The sequence below is a fragment of the Camellia sinensis genome, chromosome 5, assembly GCF_055761805.1.
Source record: "Camellia sinensis isolate YWXY chromosome 5, ASM5576180v1, whole genome shotgun sequence".
Lineage (NCBI taxonomy): Eukaryota > Viridiplantae > Streptophyta > Magnoliopsida > Ericales > Theaceae > Camellia > Camellia sinensis.
In genome coordinates, this window is record NC_138965.1 from 43,607,897 (window position 1) to 43,630,667 (window position 22,771).

Below are 22,771 nucleotides of genomic sequence, written 5' to 3' on the forward strand. Positions count from 1 at the left end.
CCTCAGACGCCACCAGTTCAGGTGCAAACCTAGACAGGCTGGTAAAAGTAGCCTCAAACTCGGCCACTGACAAGCCCTGCTGATTAAGCCGGCTAAACTGATCCCTCAGCTTTTCCCTAGCTGCTGCAGACAAAAACCTCTCCTGAAAAGCATTCACAAACGCCTCCCAAGTACCACCAACACGAGCTTTCTCGTACTTCCACCATTGACCCGCATCTCCCTTCAGTTGAAAGGATGCCAAGGTCACTTTCAGTGCTCCGTCCTCGATGCCAAGCATCTCAAACGTCTTCGTTGTCTGTTCGAGCCATTCATCTGCCTTAAGCGGCTCTTTAGGATCCCCGATAAACTCGTCCAGATTACACCGAAAGAACTCCCTCTTCAAGAAGGAAGGCCCTGTCTCAGCTGCCTGATTCCCAGCTCTAAGAATACCTAAAGCTCCTGCTATCTCTCTGGCCAAGGCACCCATAGCCTGCTGACCTACTGGCTCGGCCACATTGGCCTGCCCAACTCCCTCCTGCACTGCCGGAATCTCACCCTGTAACGGTACTTCCTGCCTCGCAGGTCTACCACGCCTAGCACCTCTTCCTCGTCCTGACATCCTAATAAAGGCAACACAGAACGTTAGCACATTCATAGGTGTGCCGAAACTAAACACTCACGTCCTAATGCATGGACAAGTGTAATTCACTCCACATCAGCACATAAACACATAAGCACTTACGAACTTCATTTCCGGATAATGATAGTCCCGAGACGTTACTAGAGTTCCGGTTAGAAACAGCATTGATCAAGTGCCTTTCCAACAAGACTCCCAGAAACTCAAGGATCCAATCAACATCCTAGAAATTAAATCCCATACCCACATAGTCACATAAGCATGTTAGCATTTAAGCACATCGCATATGATACTACATCTAAGTCTCTATCAAGCGAGACAAACCCATTGTGATACTAATCACTTCCCACGTACCCAAAGTATTCGAACCCGGTACGCTCTGATACCAAGTTGTAACGCCCTCAAAATAATAACAATAAACCCATCAGATAAAACATGCATTTACATATAAATTAACCACACTCTTATATTCATTAGAGTTCCGTTAAATAAATATTACATGTTAACCTCATAACAAAATGCCCTACGGGCTTACAGCTTTCCAAGTTAACACTTGGTTACAACAAGAGTTCTAACTCGTTTACACATTAAGCCCTTGGCTTGAAGTTACATGTAATACATCAAAAGTAAAACGACAAAACTATGCCCGCCACTAGCCTCCCAGCTAAGTCCTTGGAGGTGGCATGCTTCCTGTACCTGAAAATGATATTCCCATATAGGGTGAGCCACAGCCCAGTAGAAATACACTAAACCAACCATGGACAATGACTAAAACATTAGCAATTGATAGTTGGTCAACACTGATACAATCACATAAATTACATATTTATGTCAACGACTTACAAGTCCCAATTACTTTTCATTTTCCCTTTTTCAACAGATAAGCTTGCTAGCTCTATCATTATTTCCACAGATATGTATAAAAACTATATCTCACATTCAGATAAGTATAAAAACTATATCCACATTCTCAACAGATATGTATATCAACAATATCCACAGATAAGCATACAAGCTATATCCACATTCTCAACAGATATTTATAACAACAATATCCACACTTCACAAAGATAAGCATATGAGCTCTATCTTCACTTCTCTAGACAAGCATATGAGCTCTGTCTACAGAGTTCATCCCCTATCTCCTCCCAATACCTATTCGGTTTAGAGGTACATCCCCTATCTTCCCCTAAACCGCGGAGTACATCCCCTATCTCCTCCTCTACACATAACGTATATAAACACATTGGTTCTATATACAATCACACAATACACACGATTAATGTATTCTATCAACCGTCAAGTTCCATGACACATTCCATTGATTAGTTTCCGTTTACCTAATCATCATGCATTGTCTACAACAATCTCGACTATCCTCTACCGATAGCCCAAAGCAGTTATTTCTAAAACAGAAAATAAATGCACAAATGGATATTCAATCAACATTTCATTTCCTCATTTCTCACCAATTAATTATCCCAATTAATTAAACAATGTAATTAGGCCATTTTCCATAATTACCATTTCAACCCTTAGGTCCCATTTTCATCAATGATTCAACAATCATTCTATTTTTCTATGCCAAACATGCATCTAGGTTTATTATGAATAAAACCCCAACTTTTGTAAAATTACACAAAAGCCCCAAACTTTCACAAATTTACCAAACCAAGCCCAACATCTCAAAATACCAAAATTTAAAGACAAAACCCATAGAGAGGAGTAGGATATCCCTACCTCAAATTCGGAGTCCCAAAGGAGAAGACGACAAAACCCAACGTGCTCCAAAACCCGAGATTTTCAGATTAAAATGAAGCCCTCGACGATCAACAACTTTTTTGTAAAGGCCAAAGGTGAGTAAATCACTCCTACTAGATCAAAACCTAGAGAGAAGGTAGAGTCTAGAGTGAGAGGCTCAACAATGGTGATTTTGGAAAAGTAAGAGAGAGAAGAGAAAGTGAAAAAGTGATTTGAAAAGTCACAATTTCAGGACTTTAACCCAGGTCTCCGCTCGAGCGTAAAACACCCCGCTCGAGCGGCCACTCACAGACTTCCGCTCAAGCGGCCAACCTCCCGCTCGAGCGCAGAATGCACTCGCTCAGCACTTTTGCAGAACCAGACCTCCGCTCGAGCTCCCAACCCTACGCTCGAGCTCACAACACTGCACAACAAGATACTGGATGGATGTATTCCCCGCTCGAGCGCCAACACCTCCGCTCGAGCGGACAGGCCAAAAATCTGGGCAACTAGTTTTGGTTTCTAAACTCAACCAACCTGTAACCAACCCGCCCAACACATCCTATAACTCAAATACAAAGTAAGAAAGGATGTAAACAAGATAATAAACAACTACCAACATCCACGGACACATGTCCGGATCACTGTACAACAAGGGTAAACCCGGGATCGCTATAGTATAGACACCTAGTGGATGCTGCAGCTCACATGGAGCGCATGATGCAAGAGGAGGATGAGGGGCAGAGAGGCTCCAAGAGGGGCCAAGATAGTCAGGGTGATGGCAGGAGACAGAGGGGTCCTAACCCTCAGCAGTCTCAGAGTGGAGTTGCTAGTTCGACCTTTCCGGTGCCGAGTGCAGGCTCGGGGAGAGGTAGTCAGGGAGGCTTGACTTGTTTTGCGTGTGGCCAGCTGGGTCACAAGTCTTTGGTTTGCCCGCAGAAGGGAGGGGGTCAGCGAGCTGCTTCTTCTTCAGCTAGACCTCAGGGCCAGAGTCAGGACAGGGGCCAGCCTTTGTCTTGTTATCAGTGTGGTCAGCCTGGGCACCTGAAGAGGTATCGCCCTCAGTTGAGTGCCACATCGGGAGCGTCTGGTTCTAGACAGACGCAGGGTTTTCAGCCGGCTCAGTCTGTGCAGGCCTCGAGGGCTAATCTGGGGGCTTCGTCGTCCCAGTCAGTACAGCAGTCGTATGCTCCTAGAGGTGAGCAGGGGGATCAGGGGCCCACAGGGCGCGTGTATGCTGTTACCGCGCAGGATTTAGTACCGGCTCCATCGGTAGTGAGAGGTACTTTTCTGTTTTGCAACTCGATTGCTAGTGTGTTGATTGACACGGGTGCATCTCATTCTTTTGTATCTGCTGCATTTGCATCTGTTTTGGAATTGGAGTTAGCACAGTTAGCATCTCCTATTTGTGTAGTGTCGCCTCTTGGGGGTGAACTGATCTTGAAACAAGGTGTTAGAGGTTGTGATATAGAGGTCGCCGACCATAGGCTTCCTTTTCCGTTTGTTGTCATGCCCATGAAGGGCGTTGATGTTATTTTGGGTATGGACTGGCTATCGTCATACCGGGCTATTATCGATTGCTACCGCCAGAGGGTCACGTTATGTACCTTGAACGGGGAGTGGTTCCATTTCTTGGGAGACCGAGTTGGTAGTGTTTTGCCACCGGGGTATGATTCGCGAGGGCGGAGTGAGCTTAGTGGTCTACTTGCTAGCCTTGAGAGCGGTGAGTGTGATGAGACCCAGCTTGTGTTGCCGAGGGTGGTTTGTGAGTATTCGGATGTCTTTCCCGAAGACCTTGTTAGTTTGCCACCTCACCGAGAGATAGAGTTCTCTATTGATCTAGTGCCCGGCACGACACCGATTTCTATGGCACCTTACCGTTTTGCTCCAGCAGAGTTGATTGAGTTGAAAGTTCAGCTCCAGGAATTGCTAGATAAGGGTTTTGTTCGCCCTAGTGTTTCACCGTGGGGAGCACCGGCCCTCTTTGCTAAAAGAAAGATGGTGCCTTGAGATTGTGTATAGACTACCGGAAGTTGAATCGGGCTACGGTCAAGAATAAGTACCCTATACCCCGTATAGATGACCTGTTTGACCAGTTGAAGGGTTCCCGTTGTTTCTCTAAGATAGACTTGAGATCGGGTTACCACCAGTTGAGGGTCAGGGAGGAGGATATTCCTAAGACGACATTCTGTACGCGGTATGGCCATTATGAATTTCTGGTGATGCCATTTGGGCTTACCAATGCACCGACAGTCTTTATGGACTTGATGAACCGGATCTTCCAGGAATTCTTGGATCGATTTGTAGTCGTTTTCGTGGACGACATCCTGATTTATTCGCCTTCAGAGGAGGAGCACGAGGAACACTTGAGAGTGGTGCTTGAGTTGCTTAGAGCCCATAGGCTGTATGCCAAGTTTGGAAAGTGTGAGTTCTGGCTAGGAGAGGTGAAATTCTTAGGCCACGTGGTATTCAGCGAAGAAGTGTCTGTTGATACATCCAAGGTAGAGGCAGTGCAAGATTGGACACAGCCTAAGAGTGTGTTTGAGATCCGCAGTTTTCTGGGATTAGCTGGGTATTACCGTCGGTTTGTGAAGGATTTCTCTAGGCTAGCTTCGCCGTTGACTAGATTGACGCGGAAAGGGGTCAAGTTTGTATGGAGTGAGACTTGTGAAAAGTCGTTCCAAGAGTTGAAGGTTAGATTGACCACCGCTCCGGTTTTGATTATTCCGGAGAGAGGGTTGGGTTATGCGGTTTATTGTGATGACTCACGAGAGGGTTTGGGTTGTGTGTTGATGCAAGAGGGGAAAGTGGTAGCTTATGGCTCACGTCAGTTGAAAATACACGAGAAGAATTACCCTACACACGACTTAGAGTTAGCCGCTGTGATCTTTGCCTTGAAAATTTGGAGGCACTACCTGGATGGTGAGAGGTTTGAGGTGTTCTCGGACTACAAGAGTTTGAAGTACCTGTTTACCCACAGGGACTTGAATTTGAGGTAGAGGAGATGGATGGAGTTCATTGAGGACTACGACTTTGAGTTGCACTATCACCCGGGAAAGGCCAATGTTGTGGCCGATGCCCTTAGTAGAAAATCCATTAGTGATGTAGCTTGTATAGCCATCCGGGAATGGGAGATGTTGGGTACACTTGGCGAGTTTGATTTGCATCTGGGCGAATCTGTTGAGGCTGCGGCCTTGTTTTCTGTTGTTGCGCAGCCTACACTTGTGACTAGGGTGCTAGAGGCACAGAGAGGTGACCTTGAGGTAGAATCCCTCCGAGAGAAGATCTCAGGTGGGAAGGTTGAGAAGGGTTGACGGTGTATCCCGACCTGAGTGTGAGATACCGAGACCGTTTGTTTGTGCCGGAGTCTTACCGAGAGGAAGTACTCCGAGAGTTTCACCATTCACGCCTTGCGGTGCATCTAGGAGGCACTAAAATGTATCATGATTTGGGTCGCCAGTTTTGGTGGCGAGGTATGAAGAGGGATGTGGCTGTTTTCATATCGAAGTGCCTTACTTGCCAGCAAGTAAAGGCCGAGCATCAGAGGCCAGCGGGTTTGTTGCAACCTCTGCCTATTGCCGAGTGGAAGTGGGAGCATATCACTATGGACTTCGTTGTAGGTCTTCCGAGGACTCAACGGGATAGTGATGCCATTTGGGTGGTTGGGTGGTTGTAGACCGGTTGACTAAGTCAGCGTACTTTATTCCCATGCGTGTGAGAGATTCGGTAGATCATCTCACCAACTTGTATATTCGGGACATAGTGAGATTGCACGGGGTCCCAGTGACGATCGTTTCAGATAGAGACCCTCCTTTTACTGCTAGGTTGTGGCAGAGTTTGCAGAGTGCCTTGGGCACTAAGTTGACCTTTAGCACGGCTCACCATCCTCAGACTGACGGGCAGTCCGAGCGTACTATTCAGATCCTTGAGGATATGCTTCGAGGTTGTGTCCTTGACTTTAGTGGGACGTGGGAGTGGCACTTGCCCTTGGTGGAGTTTGCCTACAACAATAGTTTTCAGTCGAGTATCGGTATGGCACCGTTTGAGGCCCTGTATGGCCGGTCGTGTAGGTCTCTAGTTTGTTGGGCCGAGGTGGGTGACGCACCTTTGTTGGGTCCGGAGTTGGTTAGAGAGACGACGGAGAAAGTTGAACTTATCCGTAGGAGGCTGGTTACAGCCCAGAGTCGTTAGAAATCTTATGCCAACCGTAGGAGGAGGCCTTTGGCGTTTGAGGTAGGTGATCATGTTTTCTTGAAAATATCACCTAGGCGAGGTTTGATGAGGTTCGGAAAGAGTGGGAAGTTATCCCCTCGGTTTATTGGGCCTTTTGAGATCCTTGAGAGGATTGGCGAGGTTGCTTACTTATCGTTTGGCTTTGCCGCCGCAGTTGTCCGGAGTGCATGATGTCTTTCATGTTAGTGTGCTTCGGAAGTACGAGCCGGATCCATCGCATGTATTAGATTGGACCGATTTAGAGGTAGATGAGGATGCCTCGTATGAGGAGAGACCAGTTCGGGTCTTGGATAGACGGGATCAAGTCCTACGTGGCAAGACCATCCCTTTAGTGAAGGTTTTGTGGAAACATCACGGAGTGGAGGAGGCCACTTGGGAACGTGAGTTGGAGGTCCGCGAGAAATATCCGGACATGTTTATTGATGTGTAATCTTGTATTTAGACTTTGTAGTGCTGTTGGACTTAAGAGCTTTATATATGTCTTAAGTTGTAAAACATTGGTAGTGTTTTGGTTTAATGCAAGTATGTTGTAGAACTTACCTTGATATGGAAAGTTGATTATGATATTGCATATGTTGGCTATATTGTAGAATTGGAGTTGTATCATGTATATTGACAATGATATGAACTGTGAACCATGCATGTTGAAAATGGTTGGAAATTATAGCGATCCCGGGTTTACCCTTGTCGTACAGTGATCCGGACATGTGTCCGTGGATGTTAGTAGTTGATCATTACCTTGTGTACATCCTTTCTTTGTATTTGAGTTATAGGATGTGCAGGGCAGGTTTGTTATAGGTTGGTTGAGATTAGAAACTAAAACTAGTTGCCCAGATTTTGACCTGTCCGCTCGAGCGGGGGTTTTGGCGCTCGAGCGGGAGTTTTACCCATCCAGTATTTCCTGTGCAGTGTTTGACGCTCGAGCGTGGGATTGGCCGCTCGAGCGGGTTTGTGTGATTGACGCTCGAGTGGGGAGTTGGAAGCTCGAGCGGGAGACCTGTCTGCAAAAGTTCTGGGAGTGTGTATCCGGAGCTCGAGCGGGGGATTGGCCGCTCGAGTGGGAGTTTGTGAGTGACGCTCGAGCGGGGCGTTGGACGCTCGAGCGGGGCGACTGGGTTAAAGCTCCGTGTTTTGACTTTTCAAATCACTTTTTCACTTTCTCTTCTCTCTCCTACTTTTCCAAAAACGCCATTGTTGAGCCTCTCACTCTAGAACTCTACCTTCTCTCTAGGTTTTGATCTAGTATGAGTGATTTGCTCATCTTTGGCCTTTACAAAAGGTTGTTGATCGTCGAGGGCTACATTTTAATCTGAAAATTTCGGGATTTGGAGCACGTTGGGTTTTGTCATCTTCTCCCTTGGGGCTCTGGATTTGAGGTAGGGATATCCTACTCCTCTCTATGGATTTTGTCTTTAGATTTTAGTATTTTGAGATGTTGGGGTCGGTTTGGTAGTTTTGTGAAAGTTGGGGCTTTTGTGTGATTTTACAAAAGTTGAGGTTTTATTTATAATAAACCTAGATGCATGTTTGGCATAGAGAAATGGAATAAATGTTGAATCATTGATGAAAATGGGACCTTAAGGGTTGTAATGTTAGTTATGGAGAATGCCCTAATTACATTGTTTGATTAATTGGGTTAATTAATCGTGAGAAATGAGGTTATGAAATAGAAATGTTGAGATTGGGAATACATGGGATTAAAGGGTGTAGTTGGATCTCATGCCACTCACCTAGTTGAAAATGTCGATTTTATATCCATTTGTTGCATTTATTTACTGTATAGAAATAACTGTTTTGGGCTATCGGTGGAGGATAGTCGTGATTGTTGTAGACAATGCATGATGATTAGGCAAACGGAAACTAATCACTGGAATGAGTCATTGATTATGATTGATTGAAAGAACACGTTAAATTTATGTGTTGCGTGATGATGTGTATAATTATTGTTTATATGCATTGTGTTGTGTTGGAGGAGATAGGGGATGTACTCCACGGTTTAGGGGAAGATAGGGGATGGACCTCTAAACCGGATGTTGTTGGGAGGAGATAGGGGATGGACTCTGTAGATAGAGCTCATATGCTTATCTAGCACTGTGTTGACAGAGCTCATATGCTTGTCATTGAAAGTGTGATAGTGCTCATATGCATATCTGTGGAAGTAATGATATAGCTTGTATGCTTATCTGTTGTTGTGTGATATAGCTAGTATGCTTATCTATTATGAAATGGGAAGTGTTTGATATGAGTTACTGTCTCATATGAGTTGTTTGGCCAGGTTCTGAGCCATGGTTGTAAATTGAGAATTGAAAGGAATTGGAAAATGAACTGTAATATGGACTTGTATGTCATGAAACCGTAGAATGTGATAAGGGAAAATATCTGTATTGGCCATCTATCAACTGCTAATCTCTTAGTCATTGTTCATATTTGGTTTAGTGTATTTCTACTGGGCTGTGGCTCACCCTATATGGGAATATCATTTTCAGGTACAAGTAGCATGCCACCTCCAAGGTCATAGCTTGGGAGGCTTGAGGCGGACAGATTTTTGTTGTTTGAGTTCCTTTTTGATGTATTACATGTATATTCAAGCCGAGGGCTTAAGGTGTAGATGAGTTAGTACTCTTTTGTTGTAACCAAGTGTTAACTTGGAAAGCTCTAAGCCCGTAGGGCATTTTGCTTTTGTTGTTAACATGTAATACTTTTGTAATGAAACTCTGATGAATAGAAGATTGTGGATATTTCATATGTCAATGAATGTTTTATTTGATGGGTTTAATGTTATTATTTTGAGGGCGTTACAGAAATGGAAGGAAATTGCATGATAATAATGCACTTATAATATACATTGTGAAATACCTCTTGAAAAGGGATGGAATTGACCGGTAATGGGTCGAAATGTTTAAATATCATGTCGTAATATTGTTGGGCATGGGGAAAACCAATTTTTGAACTTGTGTTTAATTTCGGGGACGAAATTCTTTAAGGGGGGGAGGTTATAGCGATCCCGGTTTCCCTTTTTTTTTTAATTGTTGTATCCGGGCTTAGGTTCCATGGAGTTAGTTGTTGTGTGTGTTTTGTTTACATCCTCTACTCCTTGTGTTCGAGTCTTGGGTTGTGTTGGGCAAGTTTGAAACAGGTTGGTTGAACTTGGAAACCAAGAGTAGTTGCCCAGATTTTGGCCTTCACGCTCGAGCTGGGATTTTGACGCTCGAGCGGGACGTTCGTTGTTGTCTGTCCGCTCGAGCGGAGTTTTCGACGCTCGAGCATAGTTTTCCATCTTCTAGTATCTCCTCTGTAGTGTTGTATGCTCGAGCGGGAGTTTTGACACTCGAGCGGGATGTTTTGTGTGACGCTCGAGCGGGAGAGTTGACGCTCGAGCGGAGACCTAGTTCTGTAAAAGTTCTGGGAGTGTGTATCCGCCGCTCGAGCGGGATTGTTGACGCTCGAGCGGGAGTTTGTGAGTGACGCTAGAGCGGGGCGTTTGACGCTCGAGCGGGGCGACTGGGTTAAAGCTCCGTGTTTTGACTTTTCAAATCACTTTTTCCACTTCTCTTCTCTCTCTTACTTTTCCAAAAACACCATTGTTGAGCTTCTCACTCTAGAGCTCTACCTTCTCTCTAGGTATTGATCTAGTAGGAGTGATTTCCTCACCTTTGGGCTTTTACAAAAAAGTTGTTGATCGTCGAGGGCTACCATTTGATCCGAGAAATTCGTGGTTTGGAGCATTTTCGTTTTCTTCACCTTCTTGGTTGGGAATCATTCTTTGAGGTAGGGATATCCTACTCCTCTCTATGAGTTTTGTCTTTAAATTTTAGTATTTTGAGATGTTGGGGTTGGTTTGGTAATTTTGTAAAAGTTTGGGGCCTTTGTGTAAATTTACAAAAAGTTGGGGTTTTAGCTATATAAAACCTAAATGCATGTTTGACATGAATGAATGAAGTAAATGTTGAAACATTGATGAAAGTGAAACCGTGTAGGGTTGAAATGTTAATTATGGAAAATGCCCTAATTACATTGATTGATTAATTTGTAAAATTAATTGTTGGAAATTGGAAAGGAAAGGGATAAAAGGGTGTAGTAGAGTCACTTATCGCTCACCGAATTAAAATGTTGATTTAATATCCATTTGTGCATTTATTTTCTGTTTAGAAATAATTGCTTTGGACTATCAGTGGAGGATAGTCGTGATTGTTGTAGACAATGCATGATGATTAGGCAAACTAAAACTAATTGATTGAATGTGTCATAGAGTATGACGGTGGATTGAATACATTAATTTTATGTATTGGTTGATTGTGTATAGAACCTTTGTGTTTATATGCATTGTGTATAGAGGAGGAGATGGGAGATGTACTCCGCGGTTTAGGGGAAGATGAGGGATGTACCTCTAAACCGGATAGTGTTGGGAGGAGATGGGGGAGGAACTCCGTAGATACAGCTCATATGTTTGTCTAGAGAAGTGAAGATACAGCTCATAGGCTTATCTTTGAGAAGTGTAGATACAGCTCATATGCTTGTCTAGTGAAGTGTGGATATAGCTTATATGCTTATCTGTTGATGCGTGATATGTTTATCTATTGATATGTTGATATAGCTAATATGCTTATCTACTAAATAAAGGTGGAGAATGAAAAGTAACATAGACTTGTATGTTATGAAACTGTGATGAGATATATGTGGATGTATCGGTATTGGCCATCTATCAATTGCTAATCTTTTAGTCATCGTTCATAGTTGGTTTAGTATATCTCTGCTGGGCTGTGGCTCACCCTATGTGGGAATATCATTTTCAGGTACAGGTAGCATGCCACCTCCAAGGACGTAGCTTAGGAGGCTAGAGGCAGGCGGACTTTTGTCGTTTTATTACTTTGATGTATTACATGTATATTCAAGCCAAGGGCTTAATGTGTAAATGAGTTAGCACTCTTTTGTTGTAACCCGAGTGTTAACTTGGAAAGCTGTAAGCCCGTAGGGCATTTGCTTTTGTTGTTAACATGTAACACTTTTGTAAGAAACTACTCTGATGAATAGAAGAATGTTTATCTTTATTACCAATTCATGTCTATATTGATGGGTTTAATGTTATTATTTTGAGGGCGTTACAATCACAATCATATCAAATCAATTGGCTATTAAAATCTTTAAAAAAAAAAAAATTAGAGCATCTATATACTGATTTTGATTTTTGAATTTAAAAAAATTCGAAATTCCTATTAGGGAACAAAATTTGTTAGTTGGATCCATAAAAGGTAAAGAATTTTATGAACTTTGTAAAATCAGGAAAGTTATTAAATTATTTTTTTGTTTAAACTCTTACTTTTTCATAATTTTCATTTACGGTGACAAAATGAGAAAAAACTGTCATTTTTTAAATCCTATTTTATCCCGTGCATAGCACGTGTCACATGCCAGTATATATTATATAAGGAAAAACGGTGTTTCTAATGACAAGACTTGTTGAAGATGGAAAGGAAAGGCTACAGATTTATCAATGGTTCAACCAAATCAAAGAGAAGAGATGGTAGAGAGATGTGGTTCAGTGAAAGGCAAAGCAAGCACGAAAAGGGAGAAAATGGTAGAGCATCCGGGATAATGAAAGAAATTTTTGACTTATATTTATAGGAAATTTTCAACAAAGGGGTTGAAGGAAATCTTTATAATTATTTATGCCCACAAATCTTTATTTTTTAATTATCTTTAAAGAGTATATTCTAATTTTTTTTCTTTAATTTTGAGTCCATTTCGGGCTTATAATTATGGCTTATAGTTATAAAGATCTCTGGCTTATAAATGAGTTAATTTATGGCTTATAATTTTGAGTCAATCTTTATTTATTTGGCTTACATTGTTAATCTTTAGATTTAAAACGAATTAAATAACAGTTACTGCCTAACCTTCTTTAAAATGCTACGCAGATACAACTATATCAAAACTATTGATTAAATTCAAAAGCTAAATTTGTTTTTATTTTAGATTTTAAAAAATTAAAAAGAATATTTACGAAACTCCTCCTTAGTTACAAATTTATCCAAAATTATATGAACAACAATTTAAATATCGGTTGGCTAAATTTGTTAATTTGAATTAAAAAAATAAGATACGTTGCTTAAGATTTTTTAAATCTTGCTCAATTTCATGGCTAAATTTGTTGATTTTGAGTTTTAAAAAAATAAATAGATAGTCAATTGTAATACATTAGATAATCACAATCATATCAATTCAGTTGGCTATTAAAATCTTAAAAAAAAAAATTAAAGCATCTATATATTGATTTTGATTTTTGAATTTAAAAAAAATTCAAAATTCCCATTAGGGAACAAAATTTGTTAGTAGGATCCATAAAAAGTAAAGAATTTTATGAACTTTGTAAAATCAGGAAAGTTATTAAATTATTTTTTTGTTTATACTCTTACTTTTTCATAATTTTCATTTACGGGGACAAAATGAGAAAAAACTATCATTTTTTAAATTCTATTTTATCCCGTGCATAGCACGTATCACATGCCAGTATATTTTATATAAGGAAAAACGATGTTTCTAAAGACAAGGCTTATTGAAGATGGAAATGAAAGGCTAGTATAGTGATCCCGGTTGTCCCTTTACTGTTCTGTTGTATTCCGTACTCGGTTCCGTGATGTTGGTGGTGGTATACCTTGTTGTCATCCTTTATTTCTGCTTGATTGAGTTTTAGGATGTATTGAGCAGAGTTGTTATAGGTTGGTTGGGCTTTGGTTTCAATTCTTTGTTGCCCAGTTTTTAGGAGGTCCGCTCGAGCGGGTCTTCTTGCGCTCGAGTGGATATTGCATACTCCCAGTATTTTGATGCTCTGCAGAACTTCTGCAAGCATGTTTTTCACGCTTGAGCGGGTTTCCTTACACTCGAGCGGTGGCGCTCGAGCGGGTAGTACTTTTTGGTGTAAGTTTTGGGAGGGGGAAATCTACGCTCGAGCGGACTAGTTTTCGCGCTCGAGCGGATGTACTTTATTCTTGTGTCTTGGCGCTCGAGCGGGCCTTATTGCGCTCGAGCGGACCTAGTTTTTTGTTCTTGACGCTCGAGCGTTGTGTTCTCCGCGCAAGCGGAAATGTCGTATATCAGTTGGCAACTGGGCATTTTAAAATCACTTTTTACATTCTCTCTCTCTCTCTCTCTCTCTCTCTTACTTTCTAAAAAGACATTTTGAGAGTTCCTCTCTCTAGAAACTCTCTTCTCTCTAGGGTTTGATCTAGTTAGAGTGTCTCCTTTTCCTTCGGCCTTTGTAAAAGTTGGGTTGATCGTCGAGGGCTACACTTTGATCCGAGAATATTGAGTTTTGGAGCACGTTGAGTTTCTTTATCTTCTTCCCTTGAGCTCCGATTTTTGAGGTAGGGATTCCTACTCACTCTTATGGTCTTTGACATAGATTTTTGATTGTTTTGATAAAGTGTTGAAGTTGGGTAATTTCGGGACTTAGGGTTTCGAAATGTTAAAAGAGGGTTTTGTTATTTTGATTCCAAGAATGTGTATTATGAGTTTCAAAATAATGATGTTGTTGTTGGTTGTTGATATATAGACCATTGGGTCAATATTGGGAAATGGGGTAGAAAACCCTAATTGGTTGTATAAATTAATTGGTATGATTAGTTTGGAAAAATTGTGGTTATATGGAATTGAGTTGGAAATAATGAAATTGACTCATTATATAGTAGAATAGTGGAGTTGGATTTGTTAATCGCTCACTTTTGAAAACATTGATATTTTATCTATTGGAGCTTTTATTATCTGTTTAGAAATAATTGCTTGGACTGCCGGTGGAGAGTAGTTTTGATTGTTGTAGACAATGCATGATGATTAGGTAAACTAAAACTAATCAATTGGATATGTCATAGAGTATGACGGTTGATAGAATACATTAACGTTATGTATTGATTGATTGTGTATATGACCTATGTGTATATATGTTGTGTGTATGGGAGGAGATATGGGATGTGCTCTACGGTTTAGGGGAAGATAGGGGATGGACCTCTAAACCGGATGTTGTTTGGGAGGAGATAGGGGATGGACTCCACTGATACAGCTCATATGCTTGTCAGTTAATGTGTTGATACAGCTTATATGCTTATCTATGGAAGTGTTGATACAGCTCATATGCTTATCTTTGGAAGTGTTGATATAGCTAATATGCATATCTTTTGAAATGTGGATATAGCTTGTATGCTTATCTGTTGAAATGTTGATACAACTAGTATGTTTATCTATTGTAAAATGGAAAATGTCTAATATGAGTCACTGTCTCATATAAGTGGTTGACCAGGTTCTGAGCCGTTGATGTAAATTGTGAAATTGATAAGAAATGGAAACTGAAATGAAACATGAATATAGCGGTCATGAAATGGAAATGGATTATGAATTGATTTATGGAGCTTGAACATTTATCAATTGCTAACGTCTTAGTTATTGCTCATACTGTGCTTAGCATATTTCTACTGGGCGTTGGCACACCCTATATGGGATATCATTTTCAGGTACAGGTAGTATGCCACCTCCAAGGACATAGCTTGGATGATGATGAGAGTTGAAGACTCTTTTTGTTTATTTTGTTTGTATTACGTGTATATCAAGCCAAGGGCTTATTTTGTATAGAGTTAGTACTCTTCTTTTGTGTAACCAAGTGTTGACTTGGAAAGCTGTAAACCCATAGAGCATTTTCTTTTGTTGTTAACATGTCATACTATTGTAAGAACTACTCTGATGAATATAAATGGTTGGTTTCTTTTATATAATTGCATGTTTAGTGATGGGTTTTATGTATTATTTTGAGGGCGTTACAACTTGGTATCAGAGTGTACCGGATTCGAATACTTTGGGTACGTGGGAAGTGATTAGGATCACAATGGGTTTGTCTCGCTTGATAGAGACCTAGATGTAGTGTCATATGCTATGTGCTTAATTGATAACATGTTTATATGACAATGTGGGTATGGAATGTGGTTTCTAGGATGTTGATTGGATCCTTGGGTTTCTGGGAGTCATGTTGGAAAAACACTTGATCAATGCTGTTTCTAACCGGAACTCTAGTAATGCCTCGGGACTATCATTATCCAGAAATGAAATTCGTAATTGCTTATGTGATTAAGTGCTTACGTGGAGTGAGTTACAGTTGTCCATGCATTAGGACATGAGTGTTATAGCTTCGGCACATTTGTGAATGTGCTAACGGTCTTGGTTACCTTTATTAGGATGTCAGGACGAGGACATGGTAGGCGAGGCAGGCGTGGTAGGTAGGAGATGCCTCTACCGGACGATATTCCGGCACAGCAGGAGGGAGCTGGTCAGGCCAATGTGGCCGAGCCAGCGGGTCAGCAGGCTATGAGTGCCTTGGCCCGAGAGATAGCAGGAGTTTTGGGTATTCTCAGAGCGGGGAATTAGGATCAGGCCCACGTAGCTGAGGCAGGGCCTTCCTTCTTGAAGAGGGAATTCTTCCGGTACAATCCGGACGAGTTTGTTGGGGATCCGAAGGAGCCACTTAAGGCTGATGAGTGGTTGGAACAGATGGAGAAGACGTTCGAGATGCTTGGCATCGAGGACGGGGCTTTAAAGGTGACCTTGGCATCCTTCTAGCTGAAGGTTGATGCGGGTCAGTGATGGAAATACGAGAAGGGCAGTGTTGGTGGTGCATGGGAGGCGTTTGTGAATGCCTTCCAGGAGAAGTTTTTATCTTCAACTGCTAGAGAGAAGCTGAGGGAGCAGTTTTGCCAGCTTAAACAATAGGGCTTGTCAGTGGCCGAGTTTGAGGCTACTTTTACTAGTCTGTCCAGGTTTGCACCTGAACTTGTGGCGTCCGAGGAACGCTGTTGCTTAGAGTTTGAGCGGAAGTTGAGGCGTGGACTCAAGTTGAGGGTTGGAGGGTCCTTTATTCGAGAGTATAGATGTCTGGTGGATGCTGCAGCTCATATGGAGATAATGATGCAAGAGGAGGATGAAGGGCAGAGAGGCTCCAAGAGGAGCCAAGATGTTCAGGGTGACGGCAGGAGACAGAGGGGTTCTAACCCTCAGCAGTCTCTGGGTGGTTTGTCTAGATCGACTTTTCCAGTGCCGAGTGCGGGCTTTGGGAGAGGTAGTCAGGGAGGCTTGACTTGTTTTGCATGTGGCCAGCTGGGTCACAAGTCTTTGGTTTGCCGGCAGAAGGGAGGGGGTCAGCGAGCTGCTTTTTCTTCAGCTAGACCTCAGGGCCAGAGTCAGGTGTGGTCAGCTTGTGTAACGCCCTCAAAATAATAACATTAACCCATCAATATAGATATGCACTGATATATAAAAGTTCCACTTTCTTCTATTCATCAGAGTTCCATTACCAAAAGTATTACATGTTAACAACAAAAGCAAATGCCCTAAAGGCTTACAGCTTTCCAAGTTAACACTTGGTTACAACAAAAGAGTACTAACTCATTTACACATTAATCCCTTGGCTTGAATATACATGTAATACATCAAAGAAATAAAACAACAAAAGTCCGCTCACCTCTAGCCTCCCAAGCTACGTCCTTGGAGGTGGCATGCTACCGGTACCTGAAAATGATATTCCCATAAAGGGTGAGCCACAGCCCAGTAGACATACACTAAACCAAATATAAACAATGACTAAAAGATTAGCAGTTGATATGTGGCCAACACTGATATTTTCCCTTAACAAACTTTACAGTTTCATGACGTACAAGTCCATGTTATAATCCACTTTCCAATTCTGTTCAATTCTCAATTTACAACCATGGCTCAGAACCTGGCCAAACAACTCATATGAGGCAATAACTCTGATTAAGCACTTTCCCATTTCATAATAGATAAGCATACTAGCTATATCACACACCAACAGATAAGCATACAAGCTATATCATCACTTCCATAGATATGCATAAGAGCACTATCACACTCCCAAAGACAAGCATATGAGCTCTGTCAACACATTAATAGATAAGCATATGAGCTCTATCTATGGAGTCCATCCCCTATTTCCTCCCAACAACATCCGGTTTAGAGGTCCATCCACTATCTTCCCTTAAACCGTGGAGTACATCCCCTATCTCCTCCAACACAACACAATGCATATAAACAATAATTATACACATCATCACACAACACATAAATGTAATGTATTCTTTCAACCATCATACTCAATGACACATTCCAGTGATTAGTTTCAGTTTGCCTAATCATCATACATTGTCTACAACAATCAAGACTATCCTCCGCCGTTAGCCCAAAGCAGTTATTTCTATACAGAAAATAAATGCAACAATGGATATATAATCAACATTTCAACCAGGTGAGTGATAAATGATCCAACTACACTCTTTAACCCCTTCCCTTTTCAATTTCCACATTTTCAAATCAATCCCTCATTTCCAACAATTAATTATACAAATTAATCAATCAATGTAATTAGGGCATTTTCCATAATTAACATTACAACCCTTAGATTCCATTTTCATTAGTGTTTCAACATTAATTTCACTTTTCCATGCCAAACATGCATTTAGGTTTTATATAAATAAAAATCCCAACATTTGTAAAATTACACAAAGGCCCAAACTCTCTCAAAATTACCCAATAACCCCAACATATCAAAATGCAAAAATCTAAAGACAAAGCTCATAAAGAGGAGTAGGATATCCCTACCTCGAAGTTAGAGCTCGGATGGAGAAGAGACCAAAACCAAAGTGCTCCAAAGATCAAGATTTTCAGATCAAAACGACGCCCTCGACGATCAACACAACCTTTACAAAGGCCGAAGAGAAGGAGGACACTCTAACTAGATCAAATCCTAGAGAGAAGGGAGTTTCTAGAGAGAGAGGCTCTCAAAATGAGTTTTAGAAAAAGTAGGAGAGAGAAAGAAAAGTAAAAAGTGATTTAAAATCACCCAGCGGATAACTCATATACGTATGACCCGCTCGAGCGGAGAACACCACGCTCGAGCGCCAAGAACAAAAATTTGAACACGCTCGAGCGCAATAAAGCTCGCTCGAGCGCCAAGACACAAGAATAAAGCACTTCCGCTCGAGCGCAAAAATCAGTCCGCTCGAGCGTAGATTTTCCCCTCTCAGAACTTACACCCAGAAAGTACTACCCGCTCGAGCACCACCAAACCCGCTCGAGCGTAAACAAACCTGCTCGAGCGTAAAAATCACATCTGCAGAAGTTTTGCAGGAACACGAATTACTGGAAGTGTGCAATCCCCGCTCGAGCGCAAGAAGACCCACTCGAGCGGATCGCCTAAAAACTAGACAACAAGGAATTGAAACCAAGGCCTAACCAACCTGTAACAACCCTACTCAAAACATCCTAAAACTCAATCAAGTGGAATTAAAGGACGGAAACAAGATAGATACCACTACCAACTTCACGGAACCGAGTCCGGAATACAACAGAACAGTAAAGGGACAATCGGGATCGTTATAACCTCCCCCCGTTAAAGAATTTCGTCCCCGAAATTAAACACGAGTTTTTCAAAAACAGGTTTTCTCCATTTTCAACAATATTGCAACATAATATTAAACAACCCGACCCATTACTGGTCAATCCCATCTCTTTTCAAGAGGCAAAACACAACATATATTGCAAATGCATTATCAACATGCAATTTTCTTCAATTTCCAACCATTTCCAACACACACGGTTCACAGTTCATATCATAATCAATATACATGATACAATTCCAATTCTACAATATAGCCAACCTATGCAATATCATAATCAACTCCCATAGCAAGGTAAGTTCTACAACATACTTCCATTAAACCAAAACATTACCAATGTTTTACAACTTAAGACATATATAAAGCTCTTAAGTCCAACAACATTACAAAATCTAAATACAAGACTACTCATCAATGAACAAGTCCGGATATTTCTCGCGGACTTCCAACTCACGTTCCCAAGTGGCTTCCTCCACTCCGTGATGTTTCCACAAAACCTTTACCAAAGGGATGGTCTTGCCACGCAGGACTTGATCCCGCCTATCCAAGACCCGTACCGGTCTCTCCTCATACGAGGCATCCTCATCTATCTCTAAGTCGGTCCAATCTAACACATGCGATGGATCCGGCTCATACTTCCGAAGCATACTCACATGAAACACGTCATGAACTCCGGACAACTGCGGCGGTAAGGCTAAATGATAAGCAACCTCGCCAATCCTCTCAAGGATCTCAAAAGGCCCAATAAATCGAGGGGATAACTTCCCACTCTTCCCAAACCTCATTAACCCCCACCTAGGTGATATCTTCAGGAAGACATGATCACCTATCTCAAACGCCAAAGGCCTCCTCCTACAGTCAGCATAAGATTTCTGACGACTCTGGGCTGTAGCAAGCCTCCTACGGATAAGCTCAACTTTCTCCGTCGTCTCCCTAACCAACTCCGGACCCAACAAAGGTGCATCACCCACCTCGGCCCAACAAACTGGAGACCTACACGGTCGGCCATACAAGGCCTCAAACGGTGCCATACCGATACTAGAATGAAAGCTGTTGTTGTAGGTAAACTCCACCAATGGTAAGTGCCTCTCCCACGTCCCACTAAAATCAAGAACACAACCCCACAGCATATCCTCAAGGATCTGAATAGTATGCTCGGACTGCCCGTCAATCTGAGGATGATAAGCCGTACTAAAGGTCAACTTAGTACCCATGGCACTCTGCAAACTCTGCCACAACCTAGCAGTAAAACGAGGATCTCTATCTGAGACGATCATCACTGGGACCCCGTGCAATCTCACTATGTCCCGAACATACAAGTCGGCGAGATGATCTACCGAATCTCTCATGCGCATGGGAATGAAGTGCGCCGACTTAGTCAACCGGTCTATAACTACCCAAATAGCATCACTACCCCGCTGAGTCCTCGGAAGACCTACAACGAAGTCCATAGCGACATGCTCCCACTTCCACTCGGCAATAGGCAAGGGTTGCAACAAACCCGCTGGCCTCTGATGCTCGGCCTTCACTTGCTGGCAAGTAAGGCACTTAGACACGAAAATTGCCAAATCTCTCTTCATACCCCGCCACCAAAACTGGCTACCCAAATCCCGATACATCTTAGTGCCTCCCGGATGCACCGCAAGACGTGAATGATGGAACTCTCGGAGTACTTCCTCTCGGCAAGACTCCGGTACATACAGACAGTCTCGGTATCTCACACTCTAGTCGGGATACACCGTCAAACCCTTCTCAACTTTCCCACTGGAGATCTTCTCTCGGAAGGACTCTACCCCAAGGTCACCTCTCTGTGCCTCTAACACTCGAGTCACAAGTGTAGGCTGTGCAACAATAGAAAACAAGGCCGCAACAATAGAAAACAGATTTGCCCAGATGCAAATCAAACTCGCCAAGTACACCCAACATCCCCCATTCTCGGATGGCTAGACAAGCTACATCACTAATGGATTTCCTACTAAGGGCATCGGCCACAACATTGGCCTTCCCCGGGTGATAGTGCAACTCAAAATCATAGTCCTCAATGAATTCCATCCATCTCCTCTGCCTCAAATTCAAGTCTCTCTGTGTAAACAGATACTTCAAACTCTCGTGGTCCGAGAACACCTTGAACCTCTCACCATAAAGGTAGTGCCTCCAAATCTTCAAGGCAAAGATCACTGCCGCTAACTCTAGGTCGTGTGTAGGGTAATTCTTCTCGTGTATTTTCAACTGATGTGAGCCATAAGCTACCACTTTCCCCTCTTGCATCAACACACAACCCAAACCCTCTCGTGAGGCATCACAATAAACCGCATAGCCCAACCCTCTCTCCAAAATAATCAAAACCGGAGCGGTGGTCAATCTAACCTTCAACTCTTGGAACGACTTTTCACAAGTCTCACTCCATACGAACTTGACCCCTTTCCGCTTCAATCTAGTCAACGGCGAAGCTAGCCTGGAGAAATCCCTCACAAACCGACAGTAATACCCAGCTAATCCCAGAAAACTGCGGATCTCAAACACACTCTTAGGCTGTGCCCAATCTTGCACTACCTCAACCTTGGATGCATCAATGGACACCCCTTTCCCGGATACCACGTGGCCTAAGAATTTGACTTCCCTAAGCCAGAACTCACACTTCCCAAACTTGGCATACAGCCTATGGGCTCTAAGTAACTCAAGCACCACTCTCAAGTGTTCCTCGTGCTCCTCTTCTGAAGGTGAGTAAATCAAGATGTCGTCCACGAAAATGACTACAAAACGGTCTAAGAATTCCCAGAAGATCCGGTTCATCAAGTCCATAAAGACTGCCGGTGCATTGGTAAGCCCGAATGGCATCACCAAAAACTCATAATGGCCATACCGCGTACGGAATGCCGTCTTAGGAATATCCTCCTCCTGGACCCTCAACTGGTGGTAACCCGATCTCAAGTCTATCTTAGAGAAACAACGGGAACCCTTCAACTAGTCAAACAAATCATCTATACGGGGCATAGGGTACTTATTCTTGACCGTAGCCCGATTCAACTTTCGGTAGTCGATACACAATCTCAAGGCACCATCTTTCTTTTTAGCAAAGAGGGTCGGTGCTCCCCACGGCGAAACACTAGGGCGAACAAAACCCTTATCTAGCAATTCCTGGAGCTGAACTTTCAACTCAACCAACTCTGCTGGAGCAAAACGGTAAGGTGCCATAAAAATCGGCGCCGTGCCGGGCACTAGATCAATAGAGAACTCTATCTCTCGGTGAGGTGGCAAACTAACAAGGTCTTCGGGAAAGACATCCGAATACTCACAAACCACCCTCGGCAACACAAGCTGGGTCTCATCACACTCGCCACTCTCAAAGCTAGCAAGTAGACCACTAAGCTCACTCCGCCCTCGCGAATCATACCCCGGTGGCAAAACACTACCAACTCGGTCTCCCAAGAAATGGAACCACTCCCCGCTCAAGGTACATAACGTGACCCCCTGGCGGTAACAATCAATGACAGCCCGGTATGACGATAGCCAGTCCATACCCAAAATAACATCAAAACCCTTCATGGGCATGACCACAAAAGGAAAAGGAAGCCTATGGTCGGCGACCTCTATATCACAACCTCTAACACCTTGTTTCAAGATCAACTCACCGCCAATAGGCGATACCACACAAATAGGAGATGCTAATTGTGCCAACTCCAATTCCAAAACAGATGCAAATGCAGCAGATACAAAAGAATGAGATGCACCCGTG